This window comes from Mesocricetus auratus, unplaced genomic scaffold (assembly GCF_017639785.1).
Source record: "Mesocricetus auratus isolate SY011 unplaced genomic scaffold, BCM_Maur_2.0 Super-Scaffold_100037, whole genome shotgun sequence".
Lineage (NCBI taxonomy): Eukaryota > Metazoa > Chordata > Mammalia > Rodentia > Cricetidae > Mesocricetus > Mesocricetus auratus.
In genome coordinates, this window is record NW_024429215.1 from 2,163,350 (window position 1) to 2,184,344 (window position 20,995).

Consider the following 20,995-nt stretch of genomic DNA (forward strand, 5'->3'; position numbering starts at 1 on the left):
CAGGGTCACTGAGATCTTTTGCTGAAAATTAGAACAACAGTGATTAGATCAAGGCTTGCTGAAGGGGAAGGTTGTGGCAGTATCCTTTGAGGCTGGACTGCTCAAAGTATCTAGGATGACTTGATGACCGTCCTTTCTATATACCAAAAGACTGTTTGGTCTCTAGCTCCTCAAACCAAGGGGACTCAAAGCAGTCCTCTGAGATCTGTCAATTAAACATTACCTGTAAATTAGCTTAAAGGAAATCTAAAAAATGATGGCCAATACCTTGAAGATCACTCAACATAAAGATTTGTAACAATATTTAACGGTGCTCATCTCTTCATCAAAATTGCTAGAGTTGGTTCCCTGGAATTGGTTTCTACTTCTGTATACAATTTCTGCACATAGTATGTCTGGTGACATTACCTCTTTTTTGGATGTGCTCCCTGTATTTACTGTCTTCACAGACATCAGTGCCCTCATCCTATTTTCTTGACCTCCTTGTCTGTTTGGATCTGAGACCTAAGGAACACTGCTTAAGATTTATATGGAAAAAGTCATTGCTTGGTTACACAGGGCCCAACACCCTGCAGAATTCACCTCTGTTTTTCACCTATAGATCCCACATGAAAACCCAAACACTAGAGTTTACATTAAAAATACAAATGGCTTCTCACAAATTTTATTTTTCAAATCAATTTTTTGAGAGTTTAATACAATGTGTCTTCATCATATTCAACCCCTCTCCCTCAAATTTTCTCAGCTCTACCCCCACCTACCTACCCCAAAAGTTCATGTTTTTTTTTAAGCCAATAGATTTCAATTTGTGTTGCCCAATTACTCTTGGTTGCATTTACTGGTTGTTGAATTTGCTCAGCCTAACTGAGGTCACATTGTTAAAGTAAACTGACTCTCTTTCCTTTCCTGGTAGCTATAAAATACTGATAGCATTTCATGTCATGCTAGGACTTCATGTCTATGTCATTCCTATCCCTAGCACTGTGATATTGTTTGACTTGGGCTTATGCATCCTTTCTTTTTTTTTTTTTGTATTTATTTCTTTTTTTTTTATCATTTTTTATTTTAATTTTAAATAGCTTGTTTTACATGTCAATCCCAGTTCCCTCTCCCTCCCCTCCTCCCGCACTCCCCTTCCCCCCCCCTCCCACCCTATTGCCAAATCCTTCCACATAGGGGATATCTAGAGTCTGTCATTTTACTCTTGGTAGGGTCAAGGCACTCCCCTAAGAGTCCAGGCTGAGAGAGCATCTCTCTTTGTGCATCCTTTCAAATATAACTGTGAGTACATATGAGCAGCTACAAAATCCTTGAGTCATAAAATGTAAAGAAATCAAGCACTGACTTGTAAGCTTTGTTTATACTGGTTAGCTTTCATCTATACTGGATGAAAAAAAAAGATATCACCCAACCATGAACCCTATGAACTACAAAACGACGGCCTGACAAGAAAGACCCACTTATGCAACAGGGGTAGAAAAAAGGCAGAAGAAACCAACCATATTATGATATCTTTAAAAGAACCCTCAATGAAGTAGAGTCCATAACTAACACAGTGAATGTAGCTAAGAAACCGTGGGCCAGTCCATAGTCTGTAAGTGAGAATATAATACTGCTAATCTGTGAAGTGATACTATTAAAATAAACTCCCCTTAAATTATTATGCTGATATTAAAGGACATGAGTGATTAAGTCATTAGATACTCTGCATTATTAAACAGATATAATTTACACTCTTCATAGAAAATCATGGTCTTTTTATATTCCTTATCCAGGAAAAACAGAATCCTCACACAGTGGTATCATGGTTCATGACAAAGGGGCCTAAAGTAGGAAAACACATAGAAATGATATTCACTAGCCACCAACTAGGATTATGTGAAAGAGAAATGCAGCCTTGTAAGACAGAAAAGAGTGAGTAAAAAGCCAGAAATGTGCACACCAGGACTAGAATGTTCTGTGTGGCTCTGGACTCAAGAGAGGTTCTGGGGGAAGAATGAGAACTGTGGATATGTTGAACACACTTCTTGTGTCCATACAGTATGACAATCATGAAACTGCTGGAACTGACAAGGAACAATGAAAACAAGGCTTCTGGTAACACCCAAAATGCCACATACAGTGATTCTATTATCGTCTCATGTCCTGGAGAGTAGGAGCAGAATTCAAAACTTCTTTTTTGTGTCATATTTTTGCTATTCCTCCTGGTTGATGGATACACAAGGAAAATCATATTCACCATAATGTGTAGTATCCAGCAGAGGAAAATGGAATAGTCCATGAACCTTGGGTTTTTGACCATGATATCCTTCCAACAGTAGTTCCTGTGGCTGATGGTGATGGCCTGGAAGACACTCAAGAGACAGGTGGTGGTGATGGACATGCTTCTGCCAAGTCTGAGAACACATAAAGTAACTTTGCATCTAACTTCATTGAGGAACTGATTCCACTCAAAGGCGCCTGTTATCTGCAGCATTCCTTTGGAGAGAATAATCAAGGAGTTGGCTGTAAATATATATGTAAGAATCAAATCTATGGTCTTTAATGTGCCTTCGTTGTAGTAAAGGAGTAGATAGTAGAGAAGAAGAGAGAAGTTTCCCAGAATTCCAAGTATGCTTTGAAGTGAGAGCACTACTCCTGGGCTCCATTCTGTCATTCAGCAATTTTCCCTTAAATTATTACAAGGCACAAACGTGTCTTTGAGTCAAGTTATTCATTGCACATTCCTAGGCTTGGATGTGTTTGTGAGAGACACACTTGAGCTCAAGACTGAAAAACTACCACTTGTAACACAGCGAGACTGTGCTTCAAAACAATTATTTTGTTATCATTAATAACTTTCAGTAGGCTAAGCATGGTAACACATGCCTTTAATTCTGGAAGCCCAGATGAAGAAGCAGACAGGTATTTGTGGAATTGAGGCCAGCCTGTTCTATAAAGCAAATTCTAGGACAGCCAGCGATGTTACACAGAGAAACCCTGTTTCAAATAGCAAAACCAAATGCAAAAAGCAGGCAAAAATTTTCTGTAAAACTTTAGACGTTGATAAATGTGCATATTTATGGTTAGAATTCCCAGTACAATTCTTCAAAATACACGTATTAAGAATAAGTGCAGGCCACCCTGGTAGAATCAATAGCTAATGAGTTCAAATGGAAAAATGCTCACTTCTACAGTGCAGAATAAACTGCTCTATACAAGTCATATTGGGAGAAAAGAGACTTAAAATCATCATTTTCAGCATGAAAGCAATCTGTACAGTCCTCATGTGATCATGAAGCATTAAAAAGTGTACATGTTACACAATAGTGTGATTATGTATACTTAGTGAAAATGTTTATTGTTCATGCCAAAAGACTCTAACCATAAAACTTACTTAAATGTTGGAACATGTTACACTAAGAACTGTCTGTCATTAAATTTCACAAAAATCTCACTGATAATGATACAAGCAGGTTTGCTCATTTGGAATTAGTGTGTGGGAGAGAGTTACAGTGAATATATTCCATGTGTTGAACTCTTTCCTAATTACAATAGAATGAAAATGGTAAATTAAACCAAAAAAAGGTTGAGGAATAAACAGGGATTAATGTCTAGTGTTCTTACTAGATCTACCGTTTGGTGCCATTCTGCAGTAGCCTAAATGTAAAGGAAAGATGAGAAGACACACCAATTACTAAGTATGAGGAAAAGGCAAGCATCTTATGAACTTTTGCTGGTGTTCCTATTGCTGAAAACATTTAACAAGAATGGTATAAAGATACCTGTAAAAAAATCTCTTGTTTGAATGGAATCTTGAAATTTGCAGGCAAATGGATGGCACTAGAAGAAACCATCCTAGCCGGGCAGTGGCGCATGCCTTTAATCCCAGCACTCGGGAGGCAGAGCCAGGCAGATCTCTGTGAGTTCGAGGCTGGGCTGGGCCAACAGCTTCCAAAACAATACAGAGAAACCCTGTCTCGTAAAAACCAAAACAAACAAACAAACAAACAAACAAACAAACAAAACAACAAAAAAACCATCCTGAGTGAGGTAACCCAGTCACAAAAAGAGAAACGTGATATGTACTCCCTCATTTATGGATTTTAGACATGAATCAGGGGAGTGCCAGCATACAATCCCACTGCCAGAGAGTCTAGGAAACAGAACCTTCATCCAGCGACTGATGAAAGCAAAGGCAGATACCCACAGACAAACACTGAACTCTTGGAATCCATGTCAGTGAAAGAGAACTAATGGGCAAAGGAGTTAAGACTGGGCAGGTTTAACCCATAGAAACAGTCGACCCAAACAAGGGGGAGCTCTTGGACCCTAGATTGATGGCTGTGTGGAAAGCATGGAACTTACCCAGACTCCCTGTATGTGGGTATCAGTGAGGAGGCCTAGGTAATCTATGGGGTAATATTTATCCCTGGCATTCAAATAGAATTTGAGTGCCCATGCCACAATATGGGAGGCTTTCTCAGCCAGGAGGACTCTTGGGGGGGGGCTAGGCCCTGCCCTGGATGAAATGAAAGTCACTGGAGAGCCACCATGGAGGGCCTCACCCTCCCTGGGGATCGGAGTGGAGATTGGGAACTGGGGGACCTGGTGGGGAGGATGGGGGAGGAGGAGAGGGAGAGGGAGCTGGGATTGACATGTGAGACAAGATTGTTCCTAACCTAAATTAAAAAAAATAATAATTAAAAAATCTCTTGTTTGATGTCTTCAAAGCCAAAGCTCACAATGTATATATAAGTAGTATTTTCTAATGAAAGACATCTGTATAGTGTTTTAGATGTGTCTTGCCACTGGTGATACAGAGTGATGACCTCTACAGCAATGTAAATGACACATGCAAGTAGTCACAAGAGTCAAATGCATGTTAAAAAAAACACCCAGAAAAATATGATTGCATTTATGCAACACAAAACAAAGGATGGCATTGATCAAATCTCTTGAAGGTTAACTTAGATATGGACACATGTTTTACCATATTCACATTCCAAGTCATAACACCTCAGACCCAAATTATTCACTTAATATAGAATTATAACAAATATAGTTGTCACTGTTCTATTTATAGTTTGTGAGGTGTAGAGGTTCAGATAGGGGCTCATTCTAAGTATAACCTGGAGGTAGTCTGGTGCTTTCTACAATCCCACTACCTTAGCCTATGGATTTCTAGAATTGCCACCCTCAGGCAATCTTCAGGTTTTTGATGTATGTGTTGTGCACAAAGGTGACTTTCATTTGAGAATTCTAGTGAGCTTTTCTATCACCTCTCACAGAAACAGAATGTTATTTGTTAGATGAGTTGCTTACAGGTGATGGGCAGAAAGTAGAGGTTCTCTGCAGGATGAACCCCGAGAATCACAGAACCAGATCATAAACCTAGCAAAAGACTAACAGCCATGTACATTGTGAACTAATGATGATACTCATTCGAACAGGTTCCTGAATCTTTATTACACTTTAAGATGTTTGGGTGCTCCTTCAGATAATCAAATCATACAAAGAAGAACATTTGAACGAATGTAGAACATCTTATAGAAGGAAGTTGAAAACATAGTATTCATGGGGGCTTCTTAAAGTTCACCGACCTGGAGTACTTGGCTTGTTGAGGTGACTGGACACTTGCTGAGAATCATGCTGCAGAAAGAATCTGTCGTGGAGATCTGTGAATATAGAAATACCAGTCATAGTCACTGAAAAACACTTCAACCTGGGAACGGCCATGAGACTGGAGACACCCTGAGATCAGTGATTTGGAAAGAACCGAAAATAAGGTCCCTAAGCCTCATTTAGTGAAGAGAAAGATGAACTATGTGAAGAGAGAGTACCTACAATTTCATCTTTATAATTTGGACTTCTATTTTCCAGTACCTAAGTCACTCTACCAGTTTCCTGTGACTGTCATTTGTCTGCAGAGCCACAGGATTTTTACAGGATCATACAGTGTAGCTGTATTTATTACATTAATCAAGTATTCTCAGTAACAAGCACTTGCTTAAGGATTCACTGTGTTAAGAGGCTTCCTATAGTTTACTTGAAAACTGCAAAAAGAAGTAACAATAATCACTGTATAGCAAGTTCATTTGGCATCTTCCGTAATTTCTGTAGATGTCTGATGTGAACAATGATGTGCCTTTTATGACCAAGACAAGGACAGTGAGAAGACCTTGGAGATTATTACGAAATTGTATGTGGTAATTTTGGGCAGTTTGGTGTCCTGAGAAATGGGAACATGACCTGGCTGTTTTCACAGACAGTCACATCATTTTGTGTTCAATGATGCTATGCCAGCCACAGTTTGAAATGTCCAACTGATATTCAGTTTATTTCCACTGCATCCTAAATTGCCAGCATCATAAAAAATTACAGTTTTCTTCTATCATCTAAATCAACAGAAATGATTTATGTCTAGGTTGAATTTGTTAAGTTCAAGAAAAACTTAATTTTTATTTTTGTCTCAAAATATTTTTTATGATAGAAAGCATGGTGGTATGTCTTAAATGAAAAAATGAACCCCATTGTTTTTATGAGCTTTGTTCAAAACTCATAATCAGTTTTGAAACATGGGAAATAACATTGTGGAATAGAAATTAAGTTACAACTTTTGTAGGTAGAGAGTTCCTTTGATAAACTGCTTGCATTATAGGTAACAAGACACTTAAGAAATTTCTAGAACTCATAAAAAATAACTTGTGTGCTGTCATATACTCTTTAAAATTATTTCTTTTATTTTTGTGATCATAATGTAAATTATACCATTTAGCTTCCCATTCTGTCTCCAAACCCTTTTATATACTCCTTATATGTGTATATCATGTACGTGTGCATTCCTAAATACAATGTGCTGTATGAATGCTTTCATGGTTGACCATTCAGTACACAAAACCACAACAAATTGAAATGCAGAGTTGTGGAGCCCAGTCCTACCTGAAACATCTACAGTTTAATGTTTGCATGGAATTATTTCTGGGATGGTGGAAGAAAGGCTGTAAAAACCAGAGGAAAATGGAATTATCTGTGAGCATGTGTGTCCTACAAATATTAAAAGGCATATATAATCTATGCCAGGTGGTGGTGGCACACTCCTTTAGTCCCAACACTCGGGAGTCAGAGGCAGGATAAATTACATGTGTTAGTTTGAATAAGAAATGTCACCTGTAGACTTGGACGCTTGTGCTCAGCAAACCTTTAGTTCAGTATGCAGCTCCAGACATGACAGTCAGCACTGTGGAAGGGAGGGAGAGCAACCCTGAGATAAAGGTGCATAGCTCTGTACCTCCCCTCCCTCAGAACTGCGATCTTCATCTCACCTGCAGTGACAATGGCAACACTTGCTTTGGGAGCTGATGACTTTGAGATTTTTACCTGTTGCTGATTTTTTAAAAATTTTTGTTCCTTGTGAGTGTCTCAAAAGAGGCAACATGTTTGGGGAGCCTCTTAGGATTTCATGATCACTGAAGGCAGACAGGGATGGGAGGTGCTGAGAGCATCGGAGGTTTGATGTATGAGAGTCTTACAAGGAAGCCTGTGTGTCTCATTGGATTCCAGCCTTCTCTGGGTGTTTCTACACAAATTATTTTTCTGCAAACTAGTTTTCAGATCCCATAGCTTTTCCATTGTCTAGCACCCAGGGAATCAGAGTCAGTGAGGAATTAAGGGATAGTCAATGAAGTACCAGTTGGATTCTTTTTTCCCATTGTGTCTTTCTGGCTTCTTTATCAAATATCAGATGTTCATAGGTGTGTAGACTTATCTCTGGGTCTTCAGTTTGATTCCATTTATCAATGTGCCTGTTTTTATGTTGAGGCAACATTCATTTTTAGCAAATTACTTTTAGTCATTCTGTGGAGAAAACCACAGTGTTATGCATCAAATGGAATATTGCACATCAATATGTATCAAATGAAGAACTGAACAACATTACTTAGATAATCAAGTATAAAATGGAAAAATAAGTATTTAATATGAATGGAGTGGCAAAAGACATTAATAAGCCCCAGGAAATAGCAGATGACATGTTTAATCCAGTCATGCAAGACTTATAGTTATTATGTTAGCTTCCTTTCAACACCTTTGTCCCACACTCAGGAGGTTAGACAACCTCAGCACTCATCACAGCATTGACTTTTAAGACACATACTTTTAGTCACAAACTAATGCATGCTTTACTGCTACCTAGAAACATTTTTTTAATTCCAGAAGAAGGTTCAGATCTTGGCTTATTTCTAGGCACAAATGATATGTATTTTCCATTGTTTATTGCATTTGAAGACAATATGCCATTATCTATGGGTTTGAAACAGGAAAGTTAGACAATGATTCATAGAAATAATATAGAGATGGAAAAGTGAGTGACCTAATTGCTACAGCACCTCCAATGTCAGATTTTTTTTCATGATTTACCAACATATTGTATTATCCATACCAGGGACTAGTGTATGTTCAGAATACATTTCTCTTAAGTAGCTCATCTCAGAGCCCAGGAAGACTTCCTCTCCTTTGACTGAATTTTCACTGCATCTGTTCCCACCCCAGAATCCCTGTTCTAGGCATGAACATTCACTAGACCGCCCTGCTTTTTTGGGTTTGCTTCCAAAGTGAAAGTCCATGGAACTCACCTGACTCATTCTCTGTGAATAACCTTTAGCTCAAAGTATGGAGGAGATATCTCTCCAGCCAGACGCAGCACTAGGCTGAAATACAGGCCTGTGACTATGATCTCTCCTCTTTCCAGAACCACCATTTTGCAATTTTCATTTCATCTGAAGTGGCAGCGTCAGCTCTGGCTTTGGGAGTTAAGAATTTTTTGAAACATTTCCAGTAACTAATTAGCAGAACAAATTACGAGTTCATTCATTGTATTTCCAAAGTAGTAGACACAACATGTTGTGTCTTATATGTATGTAAGGATATCAAGGACTTATATTGGAATGTTTTGCAGAGAGGTCTGAGTATCTCATAGCTCTTCAGGCCAAGCTCTGTCAGTACACCCCAAACCACGTTAGTTGTTGGTTTTCCAGATCCTATCACTGACAAACTTTAGAGCACACAGTAGAACAGTCAGACAGAAAATCTAGACTAGCTATGTAAGTATGGATGACAGGAAAACATGCTCTCAACATCTGTACAAGTTAATGATCTCATTTGCATAATGAATATTGCATGAGAAAAAGTGATATACAAATATGCTAGAAAGATTTAAAAAATCACCTCAGTGAAAGTAAGAACACAAAACAAGGTCTTATTCACACAAGACAGAAGTTTGCAACTACTCATCATTATTTAAAGCATTTGTCTTTTTTTTAGAATAATTTATTTTATTTCATTTACATTGGTGTTTTGTTTGTGTGTATGCCTGTGTGAGGGTGCCATCTCCGCTGGAACTGAAGTTACAGACAGTTGTGAGCTGCCATATGGGTGCTGAAAATTGAACCCATATCCTCTGGAAGAGCGGTCAGTGCTCTTAACCACTGAGCCATCTCTCCATCCCCAAGTTGTCATTTTTTATATATGTCACGTGTGCTGGTACTCAGGAGGCCAGTGAGGGCATTGGGTCCCCTGGAATGGTTTTCAAAGGTAGTTTAGAGTTTCTGTGAGTGCTGAGAATTCAACTCTGGTCATATGGAAGAGCATCAGGCAAACTACTATTCCATTTCTCTAAGACCCTTTTGTTTAAATGCCACATAAACGAGGGGGCTTTCTCTGTGTTAAAGTTTGAAAAGTTATGTCAGAATAAGCTGCATGTGTTAGTTTGAATAAGAAATGTCGGGCGGTGGTGGCGCACGCCTTTAATCCCAGCACTCGGGAGGCAGAGGTAGGCAGATCTCTGTGAGTTCAAGGTTGGGCTGGACCGACAGCCTCTAAAACAATACAGAGAAACCCTGTCTCGTAAAACAAAACAAAACAAACAAACAAACAAACAAACAAAAAGAAATGTTACCTGTTGAGGCTCCAAATGACGAAGATACCAAACAAGTAACCCAGATGAGCCAAGTAGTCCCAAAAGCGGGCCTGGCTAGTGACGTAGTTCACCGCCTATGTACGTATACGTCTTTACGTCCAGCCGTATATGTCTTTAGTCATGCCTAAAGTGGGTGTGGTTAGCGATGTGGTAAACCGCCCTTTTATTACCTCATCTGTATGCGCCTCTAGTAAGTCACGTGGTTAATGGCGGCATACAGGCTTTCTCCTACAACCTGTAGACTTGGACGCTTGAAATGCAACTTTGTTGAAGGAAGTTTGTCACTCATTCAGGGTAAGTTTTGAGGGTTCATAGTCTTTTATTTTTTGGCATCTTTTGTGATTTAATTAATTAATTAATTATTTTATTTAACTTTTTACACATGTCACTTTCAGTTTCCTCTCCCTCCTCTCCTCCCCCACTCCCAATCCTCCCAACCCTTCATCCCCACTCCATCCCCCTTCCACTCCCCAGGGAAGGCAAGGGCCTCCATGAGGGATTTTCAGAGTCTGTCACATCATCCTGGGAAGGACCCAGGTTCTTCCCCATGTGTCTAGGCTGAGAAAGCATCCCTCCACGTGGTATGGGTTCTCAGAGTCCTTCTGTATGCCAGGAATAAATACTGCTCTGAGGGTTCATAGTCTTACTCCAGGTTTTTTTTTTTTTTTTTTTTTTTTGCTTAGTGCTCATGGTTCAGGAAGGAGCCTCTCAGCTTTCTGCTCCTGTTGGATGCTGCCAGTTGCTGCCTTGCTTTCCAAACCATGGACTCTGATAGCTACAGAACTGTATATACAAAATAATGAACACAACCAACCCACGATGATTGCATTTCATTAGAGGAAAAAAAAAAAAGGAACGTATAAAGAAGTTAGTACCAAAAATGGGGGTGTTGTGAAGAAACTGGTCATGATTGTGGTGAGATTGGAAGACTGGTAATTTGGTTGAGCATTATACACAGAACTTATTGGAGCATTTTAGTTGTAGCCTGGGAGAGGTCAGAGCTGGAGCATATGCTTCCTAAGCAATCTGTGGAGAGTGAACTGATATATTCACTCATTCCAAAGTATTGAGAACCTTCAATACCAGTGTGAAGTCACTTACCTCTGAAGGTCACAATCTGAAACACTTAGCAGTGAACTATTCACAGCTGTCTAATTTTAGCTTTTCTATTGATTTTCATATTCCTGCACTGTTTATGAAAGGAGATATTAGCAAAAAAAAATAAAACTAGATGTTGTTGACACATTTAATTCAGTATAGTAACTCTAGGAGATAAAATATGTTATTGTGGGGTACAGATTTTACTTGACCTTTTCCATCAAGAAGATTAAAATCTTGTGTCACTACCCATAACAACTCAAGAAGTGAAACAAATCAACATAGTTTTTTTCCAGGCCCTAATGTGCCTGTTCCAGTGCAGGGATCAGGCATATTGTTCAAGGAGCTACTTCACCAGATAATTTTTTTTCTTCTCTTTTTTCTTTTTTTGGTTTTTCGAGACAAGGTTTCTCTGTGGCTTGAACTATCTCTTGTAGACCAGGCTGACCTCGAACTCACAGAGATCCACCTGCCTCTGTCTCCCGAGTGCTGGGATTAAAGGCGTGTGTCACCATTAAAAAATTATTTTTCATTGTACACAACCCTATCCCCCACTCCTCTAACCTCCCACCCTTCCACCCAACCCATAGAGGGTACGGCATTCTTTGGGGAGTCCACAAACTCTGGCATACCAAGCTGAGGCAGGACCAAGCCCCTCCCCCCTATATCAAGGCTGGGCAAGGTATCCCACCATAGGGAATGGTCTCCAAAAAGCCAGTTCACACATCCCTGAATGGTCCTAATCCCACTGGCCCCCCAGTGGATCAAGACACACGGCTGTTACCCACATCCAGGGGGTCTAGTTTGGTCCCATGCGGGTTTCCCAGCTGTCAGTCCATAGTCTGTGAACTCCCATTAGCTCAGGTCAGCTGTCACTGTGGTTTTCCCTGTCATGGTATTGATCCACTTATTCATATGATCCCTTCTCCCTCTCTTCAAATGAGCTCCAGGGACTCAATCCAGTGCACAGCTGGCATCTGCTCCCATCAGTTACTGGATGTAGGTTATGTGATTACAATTAGGGTAGTTATTAATCCTATAAAAGGGGGAGGACCACTATAACAGTCTCTCTGATATTGCTAGGCATCTTAGCAGGAGTAATCCTTGTGGATTCCTGATAATTCCTCTAACACCAGGCTTCTCCCTAACTCCATAATGGCTCCCTCTATTAAGATATTTCTTTCATTGCTCCCTCCTTCTGGTCCCTCCCCCAACTAGGTCTCTTGGTCTCTCATATTCCCATCCTCCATCCCCTCTCTTCCACCTCCTACCCAGTTTACCCAGGAGATCTTAACTATTTTCTCATTCTGGGGTCCTCCATGTATATTCCTCTTATGGTCCCTCTTTTTTACCTAGCTTTGCTGGGCTTGTGGATTGTAGCCTGATTATCCTTTGCTTTATATCTAATATCTAGTTATGAGTGAATAGAAACTGTTCTTGTCTTTCTGGGTCTGGATTTTTTTTTGTAGTTCCATTCATTTGCCTGCAAATTTCAACATGTAATTGTTCTTTTTACTGCTGAGTAATACTCCATTGTGTAAATGTACCACATTTTTTTTATCCATTCTTCATTTGATGGGTATCTAGGTTGTTTCCATATTCTGGCTACTACAAATAGTGGTGCTATGAACATAGTTGAACAAATGCCCTTGTGGTATGATTGTGCAACCTTCCCACCAGATAATTTCACAGATGCAATTTAGCAAGTGCCCTTTGCAATGGACTCAAGCACCTCTTGAATAAAGGGGTCAACTTCTGACATAACGAATTCTCCTGTCCCTTAAACCCAGACACATGCACCATGTTTCATGCCTCTATAGTCACTGTCATTTTTTATTGGACCCCTAAACCATCTGATACTCACTGTTTTCTCTAGTCCACTGCACTTTGCTTTTCTTATTTCTTCTCAATTCCATTTTTATCTGATCTCAACAAAATAAATAAACTGATAGGGTTTAGAAAGGTAATATCTTCCAAGATTACTATTTCCCAATTGGTAACACTGACAGAGAGACTGTAATAGAAGTTTGGAACTTTTGTAAAGAAAGGAGTAGACCATGAGACACAGTTTCTTTCTTCCTTTCTTTTTCTTTTTTTTTTTTTTTTTTTGGTTTTTCGAGACAGGGTTTCTCTGCATTGTTTTGGAGGCTGTCCTGGAACTCACTCTGTAGACCATGCTGGCCTTGAACTCACAGAGATCTGCCTGCCTCTGCTTCCTGAGTGCTGGAATTAAAGGTGTGTGCCACCAACGCCCGGCTTGGGACACAGTTTCTTTATGACAGAGACTCCGTGTTAACTCTCTGCATTCATTTCATTTTCCACAGTAATCTGTGTTCAACGTATTGGCATTTTGCTCTCTCTTCATTTAGCTTGCCTGTTTTCCCTGGCCTGCTTAGCTGGTGTGCTATCTCACAATGCCTGCTGTTGTTTGAGGATGGGATAATGAGATGAGTTTAGGGAATGAAAATTGTAGGAGATGATCATCATGATCCTATTGGTGATGTCAGATAGGAAAGGCAGACTACTGCAGTTGGGGATGAGACTGGAGGATTGGATCTGGAAAATCAGAAGGGGAGGTGAAGACCTGTAATCAGCCTACCTGTTATCTAGCAGGTGTGGCCTTTGGGTTAGAATATATATATTTCTTGAGACATTGTCTTTCAGTACCAGGAACTCTCCTATGAGTTTAGACTGGCTGCTCAGTTATGTCCAATGGACTAAAATGACCAGGGTAAATGGCAGTTACTATAGAGTCATGAGGAATGGGTCAAGGGGCAGGGGCAGGGGGCTACAAGTTTATATATTTACTAGTTTTGCAAGAATTTAAAAATGCCTGAAACAACTATCACTTTCAATGTCGTTGGTCATAGAAGACACAGTGGGACTTTTATAGGTTGAAATATTTGAATTTTGGCCAGATAAAGGGAAAGGTAGACAGAAGTGATATTTAATTGAAGTTTATTGAATGATTAAGATACAGTAGATCAGAGCTGGGGTCCTTTGAATAGAGAAAAATGAAGAAGCACTTTGGAAAATGAAATGAAACAATACTGCAGTTGTGGAAACTTGAATGGATGATGAAACATATAGACCAGACCAGTATCCATCTTCTGGGAAACCCCACTTGATTCTCTAAATGTGAAGTGTCCCAAGACTGAGCACTGAACCTACTGTCCTGTCCATATAAGCCTCTTTATTTATCAGCTTGAATTACAAAAATGCCAAATTGTCCTTATTTCCCCTTTCTTTTTATCTTCCTTTTTAAACATTTAAGTTAGAAATAAGCTTGTTTCACATGTCAATCCCAGCTCCCTCTCTCCCTTCCCTCTTCCACTGCCCTCCCCACCAGGCCGCTCAGTCCCCCATCCAATCTCTACTGTGATTCCCAGGGAGGGTGAGGCCCTCCATGGAGGATCTCCAGAGTCTGTCATTTCATCCAGGGTAGGGCCTAGGCCCTTCCCCATGTGTCGAGGCTAAGAGAGCATCCCTCATTGTGGGATGGGCAGCCACAGTTCCCTTTTCTACTGAGAGTTCTGAGAGACCTCTAGAAGTCTGTGTTCAGCTGGCTGGGGATATTGGTGGTGAGATTCTAACAGCTGTCCCTACTTTAGTGAACATCCTTACCTGTGATCCCCAAACAATCCTCTTCTCAGGTATTGTGTGACACTCTCCTAGGGAGATGTGAATGTGTAAATATCTACTCACCCAAGATAAGAAACTGATCACAGATCAAAATATTGATTCCAACAAAATGTAATATAGTGAACCAATGTATCTTTTGGGCTTATTCAGAGAAATATAGGCAGGGGCTTACACACAGCATCATAAATGACTCAAATACAGGTTTATCCCTGAAACCTTTCCCAACATGAGTGGTATATCATGAACACTGCAAAAACTTAGTTGGACAGGTTGGAGTGTGTCCTTTTTATGTAGCTCAGTTGTTCTGAGTCTCTTCTATGCAAGTCAAGTGCTCTTTGCTTCTTCGAGGCAGCTCAGTTTATCTGACAATATTGCTAAGCACACCTTATTACTTATATATGGTTGATGAGGAAAAGTTCCAATGAATCTGAAGAGTTAGATTTGTTTATTTACTGAGTGTAGACAGTCTCTTTTCTGCCTGGTCCTGCCACTTTTTGTCCCAAACAAATACACAGAGGCTTATATTAATCAAAACCTGTTTAGCTGATGGCTTAGACTTCTTACTGGCTAGCTCTCTCTTAATTATTTTTTTTGTGGGGGATTTCAAGACAGGGTTTCTCTGTGGCTTTGGAGGTTGTCCTGGAACTAGCTCTTGTAGACCAGGCTGGTCTTGAACTCAGAGATCCTTTCTTAATTATTAACCCATTTCTAATAATCTAAGTATTTCCATGTGGCCTTGGCTTACCAGAGAATGCCTATACATGTTACTACTTTGGCGGCTACATGGCGTCTCCCTGGCAGCTTCTCTCTATGTCCTCTCCCCAAAATTCTCCTCATCTGGTAGCCCCGCCTATACTCGTTGCCTGGCTATTGGTCAATCAGTGTTTTGTTCATTGACCAACAAGAGAAACATATATACAGAAGGACATCCCCCATCATTGAATTTATTGAGATTTCCTGCAGAGTGTAATGCTTCACTGCCCCATTTGAACATCTTGCTTCTTCATGATCTTCCATCCAAGAAGGAGTTTGTCTCAGGGGAAGTTGCTACACAATTTCAGGCAATGAAGACTACGCATCATGGGGCTCAGCTAAAATTCAGAATGCATTTAAGGTATTGAAACCATGCAATGTTATAAGAGTTTCAGATCGAGTTGTAAGGGAAAATTGTATGTTTGGTTTAAATGAGTAACGAAGCACTTGATATCCAGAATTCTTATGAGGTGTGAGAGAGGAATGTTCATGTGTCTTAGCCCTGCCTGTTCTTTTTTCTCACCAATCTTGTTGCTGTTTTCTCCAACACTCTGCTCCAGACTAACAGGCCTCTTCTCTTTCATTGAGTCCCAGTAACAGGGGTCATTAATCTGCCCTCAGTTACAAGCAGAAGAACCGTTCTTCCATAATACTATTTAGATACTGCTTTACAAATTGCATGAGGGCCAATGCTTGTCTACAGGAGATATAGCCTCATTTTGATGAGTTCCAAATTCCTGAGAACACCCACACTCTTTAACATGCTTTCCCTTCACAAGATGCCCACAGTGGCTTTGTTGCTTGCAGGAGCATCTCTGTGTGGTTCCACCTGGCATGCTTCCATAATTACCAAAAATGCAGTGGTTTTAGCTGAGGTCAGGATCAGTGACTGGGCACATGCTAACCAAAGTCAGAACATTTGCTGCTTCTTAACCTATCAGCTTCTTCCCTTGACTGAGATGAACCATTGTTCTTTCCTCATAATAAGCCATGACCCGAGCTCAATGACTCTCTGTTTTTCCAACTTATTCTAATGAAGTGTTGGCTTCAGGGAAGTCTGGGAACAAATGACTTATAAGTGTGCCAGAAATGATGGTATTTCACACTTCTCCATTGGCCTAGAACCAGCCTTCTCCAGTAGATACTTTGTGGATATATTGTACCTATAATTTTATGTTTCTTTATCAGTTGATGAACAATGAATAATCCTCATTTTTCTCATTAAATTTAGGCATAGAATTCTCTTTTCTCCATTCTTGGCTTTTAAATTATGAGGGTAACACTAGATTGTGTGACACTTGATGTTGGCTTGATTTTTAAGAAAGGACACACAGACATATATATATATATATATATATATATATATATATATATAAATTCTGATAGGATATGGCTCTGTTTCCATCATTGCAGGCATGATGTCTATAATTTATGGCATATTTCCCTATCTGTATTTCTAGTTAGTTTACGTTTGGTTGTATAAAGAATGTAAGAATTTCTAGTGCAGATTATGCCATTGTGGTATTATTTTTACTGATAATTCATTAGATATCTAAGAATTCCCTAAACAACTATGCTCTTCTGCTGGGTGTGTTAAAGTGTCATAATTGAGGTATGAGGAAATTATTAACTTAATTGTTGAGTAGAAGAATGTTGTTAGGACTGCAGTCTAGTGAGACATCCAGACTTCTACGCAAGCCTCTCATGTGACAGACTGATATAGTCTACAACTTTTTACATGAGATGTTTTGCCTTTGGGGATAATGAAACAGTAAGAACTTTTTAATCATGTTGTTTCTTTAGAGTCTCTCACAAAACTCATAATTGCTTTTGGTAATTAACAATCAAAAGTTTCAGAAAACTTTGCGGCTAGTACTGCCAGTAGAGACATGTCCACAGCAAGTGAAACCAAAATTGAAGTTCAGAAGGGACCTAAAGTCACAGAGCCATAGATCTTTGTCACATGCCTCATTTTCCCTCCCAGCGGTGCCCGTGGAACAGTGATGTTCTGTAGGTGATCCTCAGAGGAAGGAATCAGCTGAGTGTCTTTCACTCCAGAAAGTGATGTTTACCTTTAGCTTAAACAAAACAAATGCGGCGAGGGAATACACCTGGTGCTATGTCTTACTATCTCTGGTGATAAGAAGGAGCCTAGACTATTCCTCCCAGGTTTCCATGTTTCCCAGAGAGATAATATGGGCATGTCAGGGCATTCCTTTTATGCTCTTGCTTTCAAGTACATCCACTTACCATAGTTCATGTAATTTTTTTCTAAAAGTACACATTGGGAGAACTTTCTGCACTCTGCCCCATTCATAGTTCACAGCATTCTTACACAGGCACCCACCAGCCCAGCTCTGACTTAGTTTCTATCTCATACTATCTCATTACAAATTAGTTTTCATGTAGTATATATGAAGGTCAAAGGACACTAATTTATTTCATAGTTACAACTGTGTTTCTTTTCCAGGAATCATAAAAAATAAAATATTTGGTTCACACTGGCATTGTACTGGGACACTTGCCTGGAGGATGAGGCAAATATTTCAACACTGACTTTTTACAGTATGACATTAATTTTGGATACCATGGTACTTTTTTAAATAAACCTGTATGGAAGTTGAGTGTTTGAAATTGTGGCTGACAAAGCATTGTTTAGCTCAAATGTAAGTGACTGTTTTTGTGTACAGCCTGGTATTCATGTGTTCCAAGTCTCTTTACTGCCCACAAAATCCTTTTAAAACTCAACAGTCATTTCCTAAACATTCTCTAATGTCTTGTCTTGGAAATGAACAGAATGCCATTGTCAACACGGAATATTTATGCAAATCACAGAAGGTATAAGAACAGGATTGTAACAATGTTTCTTAGATTGTCACATTTATTTTCAGTTTTCCATGTAGTTTCCCAAAGCTTCTTAACACGGTGGAACTGTAAATTTACATCAGTGAAAGCACTTCATCCTTGATGTAATAAGTGCAGCCAAACTGTGTGCTCCTGTGCAGAATCATGCCACTCACAAGAAAAATGTCAGGTACTGTAACTTTTCAGTCACCGTACATTTTGATAGTGACTCCCAGATTGAGAAATAGGAGTGCTTCACACAACTCAGTGTGCTGAAGAAATTTGGTCTAAACTGAAGGATGGTTTGAACCACTACACTTGATTTTGTAACACTGAGTACATTTTACTTTTTTACCATCATCCCTGAAGGTGTCTCCAGGGTCTTAGCTTTGATGGGGATGTCGTTCTGTATATATGTTTCTCTTTTTGGTGGATAAATAAAAAACACTGTTAGGCCAATAAGGTAGGGCTAGGAGATGTGGAGAATTCTGGAAAGTGTAGGCAGAAAGGAGACGCCATGTGAGACCTGTAAGATAGGATGCACAAGGCATCTTCCAGTAAGATAAGGACATATAGAAATACATAGATTATTAGTTATGGGTTAATAATTATGACAGAGCTAGCCAATAAAAAGTCCTAGCCTTTGGCCAACAGTTTAATAATTAATACGTCTTTGTGCTTACTTTGGGCTGAAGCTGCTCCAGACCTTGCAGGACAAGAAGCACCACAACATAGCTTCTCTTACGTTGAAGAAATTATTAGTGTATTTTTTCCTTTATCCTAGATATGGCCAGTTGTTTCTGTAAATATAGTTGTTCATTGGTTTGGATGTGTCAAGAAATCTGAGTCTGCACAGCACTCCAAGTGGGGGAAACTGTAAAAGATCCTGAGTGCCCTGGGTACTCAGTTGTTCTGTTTGATCATGTACATCCTGACAGATGTTAGTGTTTCTATGTATGTGACTTTCCAGTGCCCCAGAAAACAAAGATTCAAACCAGTTTCCCAAAGAACTTCATAAAAACGCACAATATGCATCTCCATTAATATTCACAGGTATTTGAGTGTCCATAGAATTGCCAGCAATAGTTCACACACATTCATTGAACCATTTCCATAACTCACTTTCTGTTTTTGTGATATATAAATTTCAAATAAATAAACATCTTGAAGTGGTAGACCCAAAGTTAAGCTGGCAAAATTAGTGAAGTCCATCTAGAACATCAAGAAACAATATATTGGCTGGATATAACCATCCCAGGGAGTCAGAATATGGAACAGGAGGCTGTTTCACCAGTTACTGGATCAAGCCACTCTGATGACTATTGGGCTAGGCACCAATCTAGGAGCATAGCAGAACATCATCAGGCATTGTTACATTGACATTTTATTTTCTCTAGTCATGTTTGGTTCCATCCTATGTCTCTGGGCCTTCTAGGATCTGGGTCTTGGTGCTTCAGGCATCGTCAGGTGTGGGCTCACTATCAGAGCACACATCTGAGACTGGACTAGTCATTGGTTGGCCATTCCCACAAATTCTCACAATTTCCAGTTGGCTCTTCTATTTCTTCTTCTCAGGATGGTTCATATGTCCACCTTGTCCATCCTTGTTACCTGGCCTCTTTGGGGCTGTGGATAGTAGCCCAGTTATCCTTTACATTACTGCTATTATCCACTTACAAGTGAGTACATACTGTGTTTGTCTTTCTGGGTCTGTGTTACCTCACTCAGGATGGTGTCTTCCAGTTCCATGCATTTCCTTAGAATGTCATGGTGTCATTGTTTTTAACAGCCATGTAATACTCCATTGTGTAAATGCATCACATTTTTTATCCATTCTTCAGTAGAGGGGCATCTAGGTTATTTTCATGTTCTGACTATTATGAATAATGTTTCTATAAACATGTGTGAAAGTGTCTGTAAGGTAAAGGACACTGTCAATGGTACAAAATGGCAGATTACACAATGGGAAAAGATCTTCACCAACCCCACATCTGACAGAGGGCTGATATTTACAAAATATATAAAGAACTCAAGAAACTAGACATCAAAATCCAAATAATCAAATTAAGAAATGGGGTACATATCTAAACAGGAAACCCTCAACGGAAGAATTGCAAATGGCTGAGAAACACTTAAAGAAATTCTCTTAATATTCTTTCTTTATTCGGTATATTTGGTGTTTTGATTATCATGTGGCTTAGAAAAAGTTATATTCTTTTGTGTTTGGGTGGAATGTTCTATAGATGTCTGTTTAGTCCACTTGAATCATAACATCTGTTAGTTCCCTTATTTATCTGTTAAGTTTTTGTCTGGCAGATTTGCCCAGTGGTGAAGGTGGGGTGTTGGTATCTCCCACTATTAGTGTGTGGGGTTTGATGTGTGATTTAAGCTTTAGTAATGTTTCTTTTACATATGTGGGTGCTCTTGTTTTGGGACATAGATGTTCCAAATTGATACATGATCTTGATGGACTATTCTTGTCATGAATATGAAATGCCATTCTCTGTCATTTTTGATTAAATTTAGTTTGAAATTTATTTTGTTAGATACTAGGATAGCTATACCAGTTTGTTTCTCCGGTGCATTTGGATTGGAAATTTTTTCTCAGCCCTTCACTCTGAGGTAATATCTGTCTTTGAGGTTGAGGTGTATTTTTTGTATGCAGCAGAAGGATGGGTCCTGTGTTCATATCCATTCTGTTAG

The 20,995-nt window shown here is 39.5% G+C and overlaps 1 protein-coding gene and 1 pseudogene across 1 annotated transcript in view; one reads left to right on the forward strand and one right to left on the reverse strand.

Moving 5' to 3' along the window:
• Window positions 1-20,995, forward strand: part of LOC101844785 (zinc finger protein 54-like) — a 1,121,204-nt gene that overhangs the window by 137,699 nt on the left and 962,510 nt on the right. The gene's annotated exons all lie outside the window — the stretch shown is intronic.
• Window positions 1,689-9,972, reverse strand: LOC101843731 (annotated as a pseudogene).